Source organism: Symphalangus syndactylus, chromosome X, assembly GCF_028878055.3.
Source record: "Symphalangus syndactylus isolate Jambi chromosome X, NHGRI_mSymSyn1-v2.1_pri, whole genome shotgun sequence".
In the NCBI taxonomy this organism is placed as follows: Eukaryota; Metazoa; Chordata; class Mammalia; order Primates; family Hylobatidae; genus Symphalangus; species Symphalangus syndactylus.
Window position 1 is genome coordinate 118,668,528 of NC_072447.2, and position 17,326 is coordinate 118,685,853.

The 17,326-nt window shown below is 38.0% G+C and overlaps 1 non-coding gene across 1 annotated transcript; it reads left to right on the forward strand.

The window, feature by feature from the left end:
* Positions 1-358: 358 nt before the first annotated feature.
* LOC129476538 (U6 spliceosomal RNA) lies at positions 359-465 on the forward strand. The gene has a single exon (XR_008654975.1). It is a non-coding gene; the product is annotated as a U6 spliceosomal RNA (small nuclear RNA).
* The last annotated feature ends 16,861 nt before the right edge of the window (positions 466-17,326 follow it).

Genomic DNA, 17,326 nt, shown 5'->3' on the forward strand with positions numbered 1-17,326 from the left:
TTTAATCTTTTGCTGTCTCCACATTTTCCAATGACTGGCAGCTCACTCCACATGCTTTGGTTATTATCAGAATATCCTGAAATTCAAGTTTTCTCTCAATGAATCATGTTATTTCTATCAACAGTGTACACTGTTCTTCCTGCAAAAGTGCTAGATAAAGAAGATAGCTGATTCCATAACCAAAGATTAATCACTGCTGGATGAGCAAAGTCAAGCATGCCAGGGAAAGAGAACTATGTGGAGTAGAATCATTTCAAAGAACATAGCCTCGTCTTCCATTTTAAAGCATCAATGGAGGGTTAGAATGACTAGCACCTCTTACCCTCTAGCCCCACTTTACTCCTTAGAAAAGGGTGAGGTTCTCACTTTAGCAGCACATATACTAAAACTGGGATGATACAGATAAGATTAGCATAGCCCTTGGACAAGAATGACACATAAATTCTTGAAGCATTCCATTAAAAAAAAAGATTTTTTAAAAAAGTTGGGGCACTCTTAGGGAGGTCCTAAGCCCTCCTTATTTTCTTAATACTTACAACCAGAAGACAATGAAGTATATGTACAAATTTTCATATGCAAACACTTTCTTGGCTCCCACTATCTATGACCATGGCTTAAATACAGATGTAGAACTAGAGGCCAGAGAAGTTAAATGATATTCCATCAATCTTCTTTCATTCTAGTTTGTGTATTTAAGTATTGCCACTGTGATCATTTTTCAGCTTTGCAAAAATTTCAGCTCACAGACTTGTCTGTTTTTACTAAATCCATCAGCCAGATTTTGCTTTTTCCTCTTCTTTATTAAATTGAGATCAGCTTGCATTCCCCAAACTAAACTTGTTCCTCTGCCTTATTATAACTTCCTAACAAAATCCCAATTCTGGATGAATCAAACTCTCAGATTTTTTCTGTGCTTGTACCTGAGCATGTGAGTGCCCATGAAAGAAGTCCCACCATAGATTAGTTCCATGATAAGTGCATGACATTTCATTTTAAACAAGCCCACAGTACTACCTCAGAAGCCCTATTACTTGTCTCTGTTCAACTTCATTCCATTACTGACCATTACAAACCTTTTCCATTCTCTTAAATCGTCTCATCCCTTCTCCCTTGATCTCAGCACATGAGCTTGCCTCTTACTTTGAAAAACAAAATCAAAACCATCAGATGGAAATTCCCTCATTTTTCTGATTTGAAACAAGAATCTTTCCACATTCTCTCTTCTTTCCCTCCTGCTCCTCATGTCTGTTTTGAATTCTAACCCTGCTCACACTTTCAAAAATGTTACACTCATTTTTTTCATCTCTCTTATATATCTTCCACGTACATAAGATGTATGTATGGATACACGCATCTCAGCTAAATACATCTCATTCACTTTTAAACCTGTTCATTTCTCCCTGACCATAAATATAGAAACAAATTACCTTGCCTACATATTTGTCTGCAGCTACTGCCCCAATACTCCCATCTTCTTCACAGCCAAATTTCCAGAAACTTCCCCTCTCGCTCTTCATCACTCCATTTCCTTCTGGGTTCTTCCTTCACCTCACCACCAATCCATGGCTCTACTGAAACAGATCCCACTAGAATAAATAATGACCTCCATGTTACTGAATCTAATTAATATTTTAATCCCAATCTTATTTATATTTCAGCAGCATTCACCTGTTTATCATCATCCTTCTTAAAACACTTTTCCCTTGGCTTTTCTGACACCTGTTTCCCAGTTTTCTTTCTACCTCTCTGGTCACTTTTTCATTTAATTTTCAGGCTTATCCATTACTTATCCTAATAGTAAATGTCAGAGTTCTTTGAGGTTTGGCCCAAGGCCTTCACCTCTTCTGATTCTATATCCTCCCTATGTAATTTTATCTGCCCCGACAGCTTCCATTATCCTCTATATACCAATGACTTCCAAACATATATCTCTGATATACTTTGGATATTTGTCCCCTCCTAATCTCATGTTGAAATCTGATCCCCACTGTTGAAAGTGGGGCCTAGTGAGAGGTCTTTGGGTCATAAAGGCAGATCCCTCATGAATGGCTTGGTGCTGTCCCCTTGGTAATGAGTCAGTTCTTGCTCTATTATTAGTTCACGTAGATATGATTGTTATAAAGAGCCTGGCACGTTCCTCCTCACTCTCTCTTCTTCCCTCTCTTGCATGTGACACACCTGCTCCCACTTTGCCTTCCCCCATGATTGAAAGCTTCTTGAGGTCCTTACCAGAATCTGATGCCAGCACCATGCTTCTTGTACAGCCTACAGAAACATGAACCAAATAAACTCTTTTATCTATTAAACTACCCAGCCTCAGGTATTCCTTTATAGCAACACAAAACAGACTGAGACAATCTCCCATGTGAACTATTCTTCTAGCTCCAGGGATGTATATCTAATTGCTTTTTAAATATCTTCACTTGGAAGTCTCAAACATACGTCAAATGCAAAATGTCAAATGCCAGAATCATGATCTCCCACTTGAAAACAGGTGTTCTTGCAGTATCCATTCAACAGTAGAAGCCAGAGAGTTACCCTAGACATCTACGCACCACCATAGCCAATCCATAGTCAAGTCCTGTCCATTTCTCAAATATCACTCATCAGTCACCAAAGGATTTTTCTCAATAATATTTTTAAGCTATATAATTAACACACTTATCAAAGAAAAGCATGGAGAAGAAAGTATATCTTCCTTGGAACAGTACTAAATTTCTGCTTAGTCAGATTATCTTAAAGTATCTACAAAATCCTTCAATACATGATTTCAAATTACTGATGGATGATATAATTCAGTTTTCTCTGTTTCAGAGAACATGAAATCCATGAAGATTACAAATACCCAAAACATTAACACAACTTTTTTTTTTGAGACAGGGTCTCACTCTGTCACCAAGGCTGGAGTGCAGTGGCACAATCTTGGCTCACTGCAACATCCATCTCCCAGGTTCAACCAATTCTCCTGCCTCAGCCTCTCGAGTAGCTGGAATTGCAGACACCTGCCACCTGCCTGGCTAGTTTTTGTATTTTTAGTAGACACAGGGTTTCACCATGTTGGCCAGGCTAGTCTCAAACTCCTGACCTCAGGTGATCCGCCAGCACCTCCCAAAGTGCTGGGATTACAGGTGTGAGCCACCACGCTCGGCCAACCTAACTTACCATCTTCCTTTTCTTTATTTCCTTTATCAAATTCTAGGATGACTTCCCAAGCCAGAAACCTAGAAGTCATCTTAGATTCCTCTCTCTCATTTATCCTCAACCACCATTTCATGCATATACACAGTATCCTAAAGATTCTAAGCATCTTTGCAGTCCATCTGTGTCACTCCTTTTTCACTGCCACGACAGATTCTAGCCATCACCATCTCTTGCCTAATCAACAGCAATAACCTCCTAATGCATTTTCCATCTTACAATAAGTCAGGTTCTGGTCATTCTCACACTGTAGCTAGTATGACCTTCTAAAAAGTCAAATAAGTTCAAACTTTTTCATTGGTTTCCCATTGCTCTACAGAATAATTTGTAATAATGCACAATTCAATGTGCTTCTGGTGTGACAGTGTTTTTCTAAGCACTTCACTGTATTAATTCACTTAGTCCTTACTATGGTATTATGATGTAGGTACTGATGTTATCACATTTTACTAATATAGAAACTGTGACATAGAGAAGCTACATGATTTCCTTGGGGTCTCATAGCTATCAAGTGATGGAGCCAAAATTCAAAGCCTGGCAATGCCATTTCAGAGTTTGTGCCTTTAACCTCTATATTGTGTTGTCGTATAAAACAACATACAAAATGTTTAGCATGGCTAGCAATACTTTTCCACTTTTAGACTCATCTTCTACTTATAGATCTTGAAAAGTTGGGTCTTATTTTATCTCTAAACCTTTTCCCACTGATGTCAATACTGCTTTACCTAGTCTAGTCATTTAGATTTAGCTCAGGTACCACTTCATTCTATAAGCTTTCTCTATTCTCTCCCCCAGATTGCATTGTGAGTCTCCTCTGTACTCTCTACTAAAATATAAGTGAATAAAATTCTGCAATATTTTAAAAGGCGCTCACCATTTAGTGAAGAGGACAGTCTTCTAACCAGACAAGTATGTGGCTACATTATTTTGAGACAATCATTTGTGGTTAGCTCTGTTTTTTCTCTTTTTCATCCCGTTTCTAGAAGATAAATGGGCCTGTTTATTGTTTCTTACCCAAGGGAATTCCTCCTCCCCTATTGCCACTTGTCCACACTTGCCTTCCTGGCTTTAATTTTTCCAAAACCCAGACTCATGGAGAGATTATGCTCTCTCATATCAGTGAGGATCTCAAGAGAACAGATGAAATTCCTTTTAGAGCACTGAGAGATGGAAAAGGGACACAGACTTTAGACAAAAAGAAGACAGGAGTCTGAAAGGAGTTGGTGGTGGCAGGGAAAATAGGGAACAGCTCAACATTTGATGGCAGCCTAAAACAGGGGTAAAAGCTCAGAAAAGTTTCAATGAGTGTGCTGAGCCTGAAATACAGGGGACCCAAACTCAGCAGTGATCCAGTCCCCCAAGCTCCCAAGCACAGCATAGGAGCAGCAGCAGCAAACATGAAAGGACCATTCCAGGTGGAGACAAAATGGGGTATCAGGGAGTTGACAAAAGATTAATGATCAATAGCCAAAAGGGCCTCCCCAATACTGATGGTCTCCAACTTACAATGGTTCAATTTACAATTTTTTGACTTTATGATGGTGCAAAACCATCACACTTTGATATACGTTGAATTTTGATCATTTCCCAGGCTAGTGATACACAGTTACATGAGATAGTCAACACTTTATTATAAAATAGGCTTTCCGTTACATGATTTGCTAAACTGTAGGCTAATGTAAGGGTTCTGAGAACATTTCTGGGAGGCTAGGCTAAGCTATGATGTTGGTAGGTTAGGTGTATTAAACACATTTTCAGCTTATATTTTCAACATACAATGGGTTTATTATAACCTCATCATAATTTGAGGAGCACCTGTGTTTTGGTATAGCCTAAGGCCTCAAAATATTTGCATAGCTCAACAGGAGGCTTGAGTATTGACTAAAATTGTGTATCTTACTTTCCTGGCAGAATGTTGACTACAGGATAGCTCATAAGAACATTTTAAAATGTGAAATTTCTTGCATATCCATTTGTGGACTAGATTCATACTAATGTCACTTATAATACAATGTGGTAAGTTCCAGGAAAGAGGCAAGCACTTAGAAGCACAGAGGACAGGTACTCAATCTGGTCTTGGGAATGGTGGTCAGGTAATTAAATAAATGCAGAGTTGATAAAGTTTAATGAATTTAGGGATCTACAAATAGTTTGTTTTGGCTGCAGTATAAGATGTACATAGGCATGCCTTTTGAGCCACATTAAAAGACTTTGGACTTCATCCTGAGAGCTATCAGTTAGTACTGAAGGATTTCTAAACCTGAGGGATATATCCAATAGACAGCTCAGTTTAACACATATAAACTGCAGGAATAGGGCTTTGGCCACCCTTGAAAGAACAGATCTGAGGGGGACAAGAAAGGAGACAGAAGCAACAAGTTAGGAGACTTTTAAATAGTTCAGGATAGAGATAATGAAGGCCCATACTACAAAAATAGTAATGCTCTAAAACAGAGGGAACACATAACATATGTTAAGAAGGTAAAATGGACAGGCTTTAGTGATCAGTTGAAAACAGAGAATAGAACTGGAGAGATTATAGAGATATTTGGACCACTGAATTTGCACGTAGCATTTGCAATAGAGTAGTTCACAAATGAGACTACAGAGTGACCAGAAAAGTAGGAGGAAGGAAAGGATAAAGTGGTATCACAGAAACTAATGAAGCAGAAGATTTCAAAGAGAGAGTATTCAAAAACAAAATGCCTCACATGTCAAAAAATTTGGGGGCTTGGGAAAGTAGGACAAGAATTGAAATGTGTCTGTTACATTTGGAAATAAGAAGTAATTAGCCACCTTAGTAAAGGCAGTTACATGTGTGGACCACTTTTTATTGAAGCCTTGTTATATAGGTTGTACAGAACTTGGTTATACAGGGAATGGTCAAGAAAAGGTGTCTCTTTTATTTACTTCTTATTTTTATTTTTGTCGTGAAAAGAACTCAGTGGGAGGAAAATGTTAAAAATACAGAGAAGAAAGAGGATAATTATGAAAAGAGACCCTGAGAAAGCAAGAGGACAGCATGGGCTCTAAATCACAGACAAATTGAACTTGGACTGATAGAGGGCTAGTTTTTCCTCTCAGACAGGACAAAAGCATGAGTGAAGATACAATTCAATGTGTATGTAAAAAACAGGAAGGTGGGTGGATAAGTGGTTCAAGCAGACCTGATGTCTTTTTTTGTGTTTGTGAAATAGCAGGCAAGCCCTTCTCCTGAGATAAATGCATAATAGCTGAGTTGGAGGCCTAAAAAGAGAGGAAAAAGTTTGTAGCAGCCACTAAAGAGGATGTAAAAGAGCCGAGGGAATTCCAGAAGAATCTGAGTAAGGACATGGAGAAGGATGATCTGGTTAGCACTGATTCATTCTGCAGTTCTCAGCTCAGACGTCATCTCCTGCTCAAAGAAGATGAAGTCCCTGTTACATGTTTTCAGAGAACTGACTACCTTTCTTTTAGAGACTTATCATGGTTTTAATCTTATATTAATTTGTGAGATTATCTGATTAATTTATCAGATAAATTGGACTGCAATCATATTTGTGAGGTCAGGGATCATATTTATTTTGCTCATCACTGTATCATTTAACCCTTAGTTTCCCATCTCTAAAATGTGGAGAACAATAATTCCTCTCTACATGACCAGGAAATGGATATAGTTAGGTTAGCATGAAACTGGAATTTAAGATATGAGAAGACAGGGACTTCCGATTGTTCATTGATGTATCCCTGGTGCCTAGCACAGTGCATGACACATTGTAGAAGCTCAATAAGTATTTACCTGAATGAATGAAACAAATATGGCTTCATATTTGGTGTCATAGGACACCAAGTCTCTTGACTTCCATTCTAGTGCTCTTCCCATTCTCCCACAGCTATCCACAGTAGATGATTGACACATTATGTTTATTATGCTAAGGGTCAATACATATGCATTATTATCTTTGTTTTACTCAAGAAGAAAGTGAAGCTCTGAGAGATGGAGTATCATGTGCAAATTAAACAGCTAGTAAGTGGTGGATCAAAATTCAATCCTAGAGCTGCATCACTCCAAAATCTGATCCCTTTCTAGTACTCCACACTGCCTACTCAGATATTAGACAATAAAAGATTTCATACATGAACCTTTCTAGGGGTATGCATAGTTGAAATTGAAACTTTCCCATCAACCTCCCCACTGGCAAAGAAAAATAAACAAAAAAAAAAAGCATTACTTTAGTGGTAAAAATCTCAGGAAAAGTAACTATGACAGGCCAATGAAGATAACATTTACGGGCATTCACCTATCATTGCCTCCCACATCACACCATGGAAGCACCTACCAATCTACTCTATGTGACACCATACATTATCCATCTCCCCAGAATAAATTTTTAGCCCACAGGCACAATGGAAGACCCAATTCTAAAGAGCTTATCTTCTCAGAATTGTCTCAGAGTGACCACAGAAGCAGCATGGAGTAATGGAAAAAGCCACATAGATCTCGGCATGACAGTGATACGGGAGGGGGGCAGGAAAGTGCTGGGTAGAGAAGGATGGAGTCCCTGGCAAGGGCTCCACCCTAGAGCCTGTGCCCATGGACCTAAGTGAGAACAGGCACTCCTGTTTTCATGCCCAAATGTTGCATTTTCCAAGACCACTCTGGCCCACCATGTCCCCCATCCTGTGCCCATAAAAACTTGAGACCATAGCGGGCATGGACACAAGCAGTTGGACATCGAGAAGAACAGGGGAACACACCAGCAGACACCAGGAGACATCAGCAGACCAGTGATGGCAGAACAATGTGGACACCGAGGGGAGTTTGGCCAGGAGCAGTTGGGGGAGTATCCAGGGGAAGACCACCTTCCCACTCCATCCTCCTTCTGACTCCTCATCCATCTCACTGAGAGCCACCTCCACCACTCAGTAAAACCTTGCATTCATCCTCCAAGCCAATGTGTGATCTGATTTTTCCAGTACACTGGGCAAGAACTCGGGATACAGAAAGGGGGGAGGGATAGCATTAGGAGATACACCTAATGTTAAATGACGAGTTAATGGGTGCAGCACACCAACATGGCACATGTATATATATGTAACAAACCTGCACGTTGTGCACATGTACCCTAAAACTTAAAGTATAATAATAATAATAAAAAAAGAAAGCCCTCTGTCCTTGCAGTAAGGCAGAAGGTCTAATTGAGCTGATTAATACAAGCCATTGGCAGACAGCAAAGCCGAAAGAGCACACTGTAACACACACCCACTTGGGCTTCAGGAATCATAAACACTCACCCCTAGATGCTGCCATGGGGTTGAAGCCAAAAGTGCTCCCCACGACTTCTGCACCTGCCTGTCTGCATGCTCCCCCTAGGGGTTTGAGCAGCCTGACACCAATGAACTGACCCCTGTGGCATGACCTGTGAGGGGCATAAGGGAACTCTCCTGTTTCAATACTGGAGCTATCTCTATCCCAATTTTCTTATCTATAAAACGAGCGCAATATTACTAGCCTACATAAGGCTTGGGAAATGATTAAATGGAATAGTGTATGTAAAATGTCTGTAGCACAGTGGGCATAGTAATTCAATTGTTAGCTGTCTAGTGCTTCCCTCATATCCAGAAGCCACCTCCTATTGATTCCTTGAAGACACTAAAAATATATCAAAAGGAACAAGCAACCCACCCCACCCTGACTTCTCCAAGTTGTAGCAAAATACATATGACACATTACTTTGATTTTCAAAAAAAAAAAAAAAAAAAAAAGCCCTGGAAGCAGCAACTAATCATTTACAGGTAAGATCTCAGCACCATAAAAATAAAAACAATCCAATAGGCATTCTGCCTCTCCTTTGTCTTATCCTACTGTTTAAATAGTTATTTCTAACATTTTATTGCCTTTCGTAACATTAGGTAGAGTCAGGACATCTGGTTCATTTTACAGATGAGGAAACTAAGACAGGGAGGGTGGGGTGTCCATTCCAAGGTCACACAGCTATACAAGGGAGATCTAGAACTGGAAACCAGATTTCTTAGTCCTTAGTTTAGTACTCTCCCCACTTAGTAATAATAATGGTAATAATAATTCTGTGCAATTTACTTGAGTCACAAAGTCTCTAAAACATTATAGAATTTATTAAAATTTCAGTCAAAAATAGCTGAAATCTTTTATTGTCTAATACCTTAGTAAGCAGTGTGGAATAGGAGAAAGAGCGCAGATTTTGAAGTAAGGAAGACCTGGGATTGAATTCTAATTCCACTCTAAAGCATTCCAGAGTTTTAAAAATTTCCATCAAAAATAGCTGGTGTGTGCTTGTAGTACCAGCTACTTGAGAGGCTAAAGAGGGAGGATTGCTTGAGCCCAGGAATTCAAGTCCAGCGTGGGCAACAGAGTGAGAACCAATCTCTTTAAAAAGTTGTTTTTTAAAGAGCTGGTTAATCCTTGGTGTTCATGTCCTGGTTTTATGTATCTCCTTACATATTTAAAGAAGAAAACTAATCTGGAAGCATCTAAAATGGGTGCGGTTTGTAAAAGTGATGTACATTATTTGAGTGTTAACTATAGAGGAAAACAAACATCAGAAGTATAAGATGATAGTTCATTTCAGAGCAAAAGCTGTGAAAATTGGAAATTTTATATGAATAACTCTACTATATATGAAACCATAATAGATGAACAAATTATATCATGCATAAAAGGACATGCATATTCTATAACTTAATTCAAAACATCATACAAAGATAATGAAATCATTCATTTTAGAGAAGTTCTATGATTATCTGTGAGCTTGAGATAAAAGTTGCTGCAAAATCAAGGATTCTGACTTAAAGAAAAAAATCACATAGAAATTTATCTGAGAACATCCTAACTCTAAAATGCAACTACCTTACTATCACCAGAAAAACCAGGTTTGCTTTAAAGAGGTATGAATTTTATGGAAAATAAAGGCTAATAAGAAAACAACAATAAAAATTAAAGCAATAGTGCTATCCATACTGATGATCCAGCACCCATTAGCTTCATGTGGGAAAAAAATGCAGTACTCCCCAAATTATTGTTGTATCAAATCAATTTTTGCCCAAAAAAGATTCACGATCCCATTAGGAAAAGGTGAAGAAAGTGAAACAAATATTCAAAATAATTTACCTCTTACCTGCAAACTTCCTCCTCTAAAGTCCCATACTTACTCTATATGAATAATGTGTCCAGTTGTAATCAAATTCTGCAATACCATTGAAGTCTGTCTCAATGAACAGCTCCTTAGTTTAAATGGATTTTAAAGGATCTTAGAACTAAAGCCTTTCTTTTAAAAAGTAGGAGGAGCTCTTGCTTTATCCATGAAAAATACCAACCGTCATTAGAAAATTTGCATTCAAAATAGGTCAGCATTTAAGGTTACATTTGTCAAAAGATTCAGAGGAAATTACGAAGTTCATCTGAGTGTTTTTTTCCCCTTTTAATTAGTTCCTGATAAAACATCTTAGTATGCCAGTGTTTTCATTTTTTTTGTTGTTTTTAACTATGTGACTCATCACATTGGGAATTAAAAGATAATCCAAAGGTAAGCATTTGATTGCTTCCTCAAAGTGTACTACCCAAAGGCATTATTATTTTGAGTTTCAAATACCTTTAAGTACGAAAGGAGTCATAAATAGATAAGGAATCCAGAAACTTGGATTCTACTCTAGGCTTTCCCTCCCAGTCAGCTCTGTGACTTGGGCAATTTCCTTAACCTCTTTGGGCCTCAGTTTCAAAAATTTATTGAATAGGATCTCAGAAGTAATCTAGTCTAACCTCCTATTCCCAAACAAAAATTGTCCCTGTAATTTCCCTAAGCAATTGTCAGTTTCTCATGTGTAAAGTGAGCCAATAGAACTATGTCATGTCTAAAGCTCCCTTGATTTCTAAAATTCTTGGTGTTGCAATTAAAATTCAGTAAGTGTTATGTATACATTTTGTTTCCCATTGAAAATTTATCAAAACATTCTTTTCACAATCAAACGAGAGTTTATTTCAGCCCAGATAAAGTTAAGTAAGTTCAGGCCACCACCAAATTGTCCCTTATCCTTCAAGTCTCCAAAGAGTTTTTTTCTGCCCCAGGTTTAATCTCCATGTCCAGGAACCACGCAAAGCCATAAGAAGCCAGAATACTTTTGATGCTTTTCTGGAGCAGATGAGATGCCAGTCATTTATTCCCAAAAGGGAGTGGATTAAGGCTGTATCCAATCTCTACACCATCCAATAGATACAAATTATCTTCCTTGCTTTGGAACACAGGTTCAGACTTGCTAACTTCTCTCAGATTCTAAAGATAGGTTTTACACTAAATATGTGAATAAATAAAAGGCAAGAGTGTGAATGAAGAGTGGGCCATGTGTGCAATCCTCTCTCCACTATTAGCATTATGTTTCACCCCAAGATGTTTTTTACCCCTAGATGTCTTTCTTTTTTATTCATTTCCATAGCTGATGTTTCTCCCTAAATTAAAGTTAGGAGGGTGGGAAGAAACTGGGAATTGTTTAGGGAGTTTGGTATTTACTTTTCAGATGTCAGCTGATTTGGCTCTCTCACAATAATTTTTAGCAGAAATTATTTATCAGGCCTACAGGAGGAATTTTCTAATCAGAATTTGCTGACACAATGGTAAGAAAAAGATCTAGATTCAAAATCTTCTTTTTCCTGAGATTGCATCTTCAATTAACTAATTTGTCTTCTTCTATTTAAAGAAAAGAAAAAAAACACCTCCAGGAAGTTTTCTTCAAGCTTCCTGTTTCCCCTGAATCCTCTAGCTCTTGCAAATATTTCACTATGCTATAACTTATCTTTCAATGCCACTAACCCAGCTTTGTGATATTCTTATTATATACCATGATATTGGAGAAGTACAATTCAAATAAATAGAAGCATAATAATATCTTGGAATAATAAAGTACATTTATTTGTAGAAATGCAAACCACAAGTTAAATTTAGTTAATCAAATACAGGTGGAAACAATAATGCACCATGCCTTGGTTGTTAAAGTCCATTAGATATTCCCTTCCACCTTGATTTGATAGCTTAATCAGTGAAAGCATAAGGTAAGCTTTGCTTCTTGGTGTGAAAAAAAAAATACACTAAAAAGACAATTCATTTTAATCTACTAAAAGTCCTATTTGAATGCTTTCTATTAGCATCAATACAAATCAATATATTCTTAGCTTTGAATAAATATATTCTTTGTCATTGATGCTTGTATGCTTGTACCTTAGCAATTATTAATCTCTGCTCCAGATACAAGGCATGTTTCAAGTCCTAATAAAGAAGATTTGGGGGTAAACTTGAATGGTGCAGAGAAAGGAGGATGGGTAAGACTACTTGGGGCAACCCCTCTCTAGCTGCAAGATGATCTACACCTAATTGAAGAGAAGGTGTAAAACCAAATTTGATGCAGACCTGGGTAAGTGTTACCCAACGGGTGTGGAGTGAAGAGGTACATCAAAGCCTAAGAATGGGGAAGTTTTTCAGGACAGCTGAGATTAAGTCATTATTTTCAAAGAACTGAGCAAGATGATACAAATGATGCAGGCAGTTAGCAGTGCCTGGAAAAGAGCCAGCAGAACCAGGAAAAATGATTTAGGCCTGGGCCTCAATTTCAACAGAGACAGAGGAAAAATTGAGCTTCCAGACTGAGGTCAATTAAATAGCCAACATCAGATGATAGAGAAAGAGGTGAGAACTAAAGCCTGATGCTTAAAAAGATTCCCAGGGGCTCAAATCAATTCCAGAGGCATAGCACACACTAGGCTATTTCCAGACTTCTACCTGTTAACAAAGAACGGTTCTCATGGGGCTAGGGCCATGTCAGGGCTCAGACTTCCTAGGCTGACACAATTAGGTGCAGCTAGAATGGGGCTAGGCTAGACAAGGACGTTCCGTAGTCTCTCCAGCAGGAACATATATACTACTTTATTTTATCTATTATCCCCCTCAGATAAGCAAGTGGGTATTATTTTAGTTTTACAAATGGCTATTAAGTTACTTTCCAGAAGTCCAAAATTCAGGAGAAACCAAACCTAGGTCACCCAGGTTTGACACCTAGGCTTATGCTCTTCCTATAGAGTCATTCCACTGCTGGGATGTTTTGTTTTGTTTTGTTTTGTTTTGTTTTGTTTTGTTTTGTTTTGTTTTGTTTGATACCTCAGTAGCTAAAATGGTCAACTGGCAGAAGTCATTCTGTAAAGCTTTATAATCCCAAGTATTCTGTTAATTATCAAAACAGGAAATGAGTATTTCTAAACTGCTGTACAAATGAGGTAATCGGCAAAGGCAGCATCTAATGTCTCAAGTATTTAATGGCCTTGGTAACGTTAAAGGGCATTAAATAGGCAAAAACAAGAAAAATAAACAACCCTTTGACATTTAGTTTATATGTACATGTACACACATGGTTTTAAACAAAATTCCCTGAATTTGGTAACAGTTTTTAAACATTCATGCAAATGTCACTTCTAAGGTTCTAAAGGCATTTTTTAAAAATCAAACCATCCCCACAGGACTGACTTGAAAAGTTACTGGGTAAAGTTGGCATATTGCATAAAACATTGGTGTCCTATAAAGAACACAGTCTGTGAGATAGAGGGCATCAAGATTGCCTGCTTTCCCCCAAATCCAGTTAGTTTGATAAAACTGATTTATGAACTCTGAATTCACCCTGTGGACTACCACAGATTCAACAGCAGGAAACCAGAGCTGAGATTCTCAGGAAACCCACAAGATTTGGAAAATACAATTGGCAACATCAGAGTCTAGTCCCTAGAAACTTACTGGAATTAACACCACCAGTCATGAGCACAGACCACAGAGGTTAGCTGTGCCAGACTGTTTGGCATTCACTCATTCAAGAGTTACAGAGCAATAATGTGCCAAGCATTGTAGCTCACATTCTAGTTAGAGAGATAGAAACCAGAAACTATGAAATAGTTACAGTACAGTGTGAGAAGAACTATGATAGAGGTCATTGGCAGCAAAGGGAGCTCAGAGGAGAGAACAACAAACTACCTGTGCTGTCAAGATGGTGAGTATCTTCAAGAAGAGATGGTTTGGAGAACCACCCTGGCTCCTGATAATACCAAGTTGTAGAATAATAAAATATATATTTGACATTTGTCCCGGGTTATCTGAACAGAATGCCTAAAACCCTTGGAATTTCCCGAGTAATAGGAATGTCTTCTGTTATTCATAATGAGCCCCTTTCAACCACACCTGAATTTATGCTAATGAGGTGACTCTTGGAGGATAGGGTCTAGTGGCCAGAGGAACCAACTACTCAATTAGAGGGTTGGAACTTTCAGCCCCACCCCTGACCTCCAGGGATGGTAGAGGTTTCAGAGATTGAGTCAATCACCAATGGCCAATGATTTGATCGATCATGCCTACATAATGGAACCTCCACTTAAAAAAAACAAACCTAAACCAAAGGGTTCCAAGAGCTTCCACACTGAGGTGCTGGAAGGGCGGCATGTCTGAAGAGTGCATGGAAGGTCTACAACTCCCTACTCCATACCTTTTGAATTGTATTTTTTAATAATAAATTGATAATAGTAAGTAGTGTTTTCCTGAGTTCTGTGAGTCATTCTATCAAATTATTGAAACTGAAGAGCCAGTTAGTCTGAAGCGTTTGGACTTGCTACTGGCATCCGAAGTGGGGCAGTCTTGTGAGACTGAGCTCTTAACCTGCCATGTCTGTGCTAACTACAGATAGTGTCATAATCGAATTGAATTGTTGGATGCCCAGTTGCTGTCAGAGAATCAGAGATTTAGAGAATTGGTTGGTATCAGAAAATACCCCAGACAAATCAACCATCTGTGAAAATAAATAAAATTTGAAAACTGTGGAATCCCAAAAAATACTTTAAGCTTTTAGAGAAATGTAACTGTGATTCAAGTCACAGATGGATACAACTTCTGTTCTCAGTTTATACATTGACTCACTTTCTTACTGTTCTTGTTCTGTACAATTACTAGAGAGAATTAAACAATGTCAGGGACAAAAACCTTCTGCCTTCTTAACCAATGACTCTGTTATAGATTAACTTCCCCTCTGGTGTCCTTCTTTGCTCAAACTAGATGACAGAAAACCCATGATGATTACACTCTCTGTAAAAAATGCTAAATATATCCTTTCCAAAAAGAAACACTGACCATAACCAGTCAAATTGCTGTAACTAAGCACCAGCCTTGTATGAATAATGCTGTAACCCTGCTAAAAACTCCTCTGTCTCTGCCTGTATAAATGAAACCTTACCTTCCCTACTTCTGAATGTTGACTCCATTCCCTTGGAGTTGGTGTTTCTGAGATCCATCCTCACACATTGCACTTGAATAAACTCTCTTTAAATTAGATTTTTATCTTTTTAATTATTTGAGGTTGACACTTCTTTATAACACTTTCTGTATCAAACTCACAGAGCCTACCTTTTTGTAAAAGCCTAGGTCTTTCAGGAAGCTAATCAAGATAAAATTGTTGATGAACTTTGGCAGAGACTAATTATGTCCAGTGTCAATTCTACTATTTTTCCTTTTATTATAGTGATAGAAACTCATGAGTTTTAGCTGTGTACATGGCCTCCAGTCTAGAGACTACATTTTCCAGACTCCTTTGCAGCTCGGTATGAAAATATGACTGAAATTTAGACAATGAGATGCAAGAAGTGATGTGTGCAACCTTTGAGTCATGTTTTGACAAGAAAATCATTTCTCCTCTTCTTTCCCTCCCCCCAGCAGGCTGTAGCCCAGATGTAATAGTGGAAGCCATATTTAACCACATTGACAATGTCATCATACACTAGGAAGTAGCAAAGCAACCAGGTAGAAGGACCCTAGGCCTTGAGTGACCTCCTGCAGCAGTGCTATCTTCCCATCTTTTTGTCTTTTGCTTGAGCTGTCATATTTTGAGGTTTCTTGATTATAGCAGTTTGCCCCGTAGCCTAATTAATACAGAAACAAATATCCATTAAAGTGCTAATTGACATTATTTACTCTTCCCAAAGATATTTGCTCATGGATTCTAAAAATCAAAGAATGTAGAAAATCCAAAGGGAAAATATGCTAATGGTGTTTCAAATCCAGTGATGGGCTGGAAATTTTTGTGTCTTGGTTTGTTTTTACTTCCCTTCAAATACTAGCATGACAGCAATTCCCTACTCTGCCACTCTATCAGGTTCAGTCCTGACTAATGTTTCACATGTCTGTTTCTGATCTTAGCATGTGACTTCCTTAGGGGCAAGAAGTGTGCCTTACTTTCCTCTGTAAATCCATTTTCTAGAATATAGCATGTATTCAATAAATATTTATTAAATGTAACCATATTTCCTCCCTTATTTTTTAAAACTTCCTCCACATACAATTTTATTTGAATAATGCAAATAACCAAATGACAAAGATAATAATAACTGTTATGGGCTGATATTGCTGATTCAAACCGCATGTCAGGCAGTATGTTCAATGACTACTCATGTTCTTTAGTCCTCACAATAACCCCATGATGTAGAAACTACTATTGGCATTTCCATTTTACGGAAGAGGAAACTAAGGCTCACAAAAGTTAAGTCATTTCCCCAAGATTTCACTTTTAGGAAGTGGCTGAAATGGGCATTTGAATCCAAGATTGCTTGATATCAAGACATTTTCTTAGCTACAACAGTCTGCCCCACTTTCTTCCAGAAACAGCCTGGCAATATGTAGGATTGCAAGGAGAATAATCATCCTGGATATAAGAATTAGTTACAGATCATTAAGCCAACTTAAATTATACATTGTGGGTTACCAAGTCAGTACAAATTATAATATGCTTATGAAAAACTTTTGCTAGTTTCCTGATTAATGAATACCTTCACCTTGAAAATCTGTACCCAGGGAAAATTTGCAATCTGGTCTGCACCTTGGCACAGTTACCCAAAAACTGAAGAAAACCACCCTGGAATGAACATAAAGGGGCTGCTATTTTGTATAAATATTTCAGAGGACAATGGAAGAAAACATTAGAGACATAAAATAGACTTTGCAACATCAGTTTGAATGTAGTAAATTATCTATCATAAAATGTAATAATCAATTATATTTCTAAATTTGCTATTGTAAGAATATTCAAACATACACAAAAATAAAAT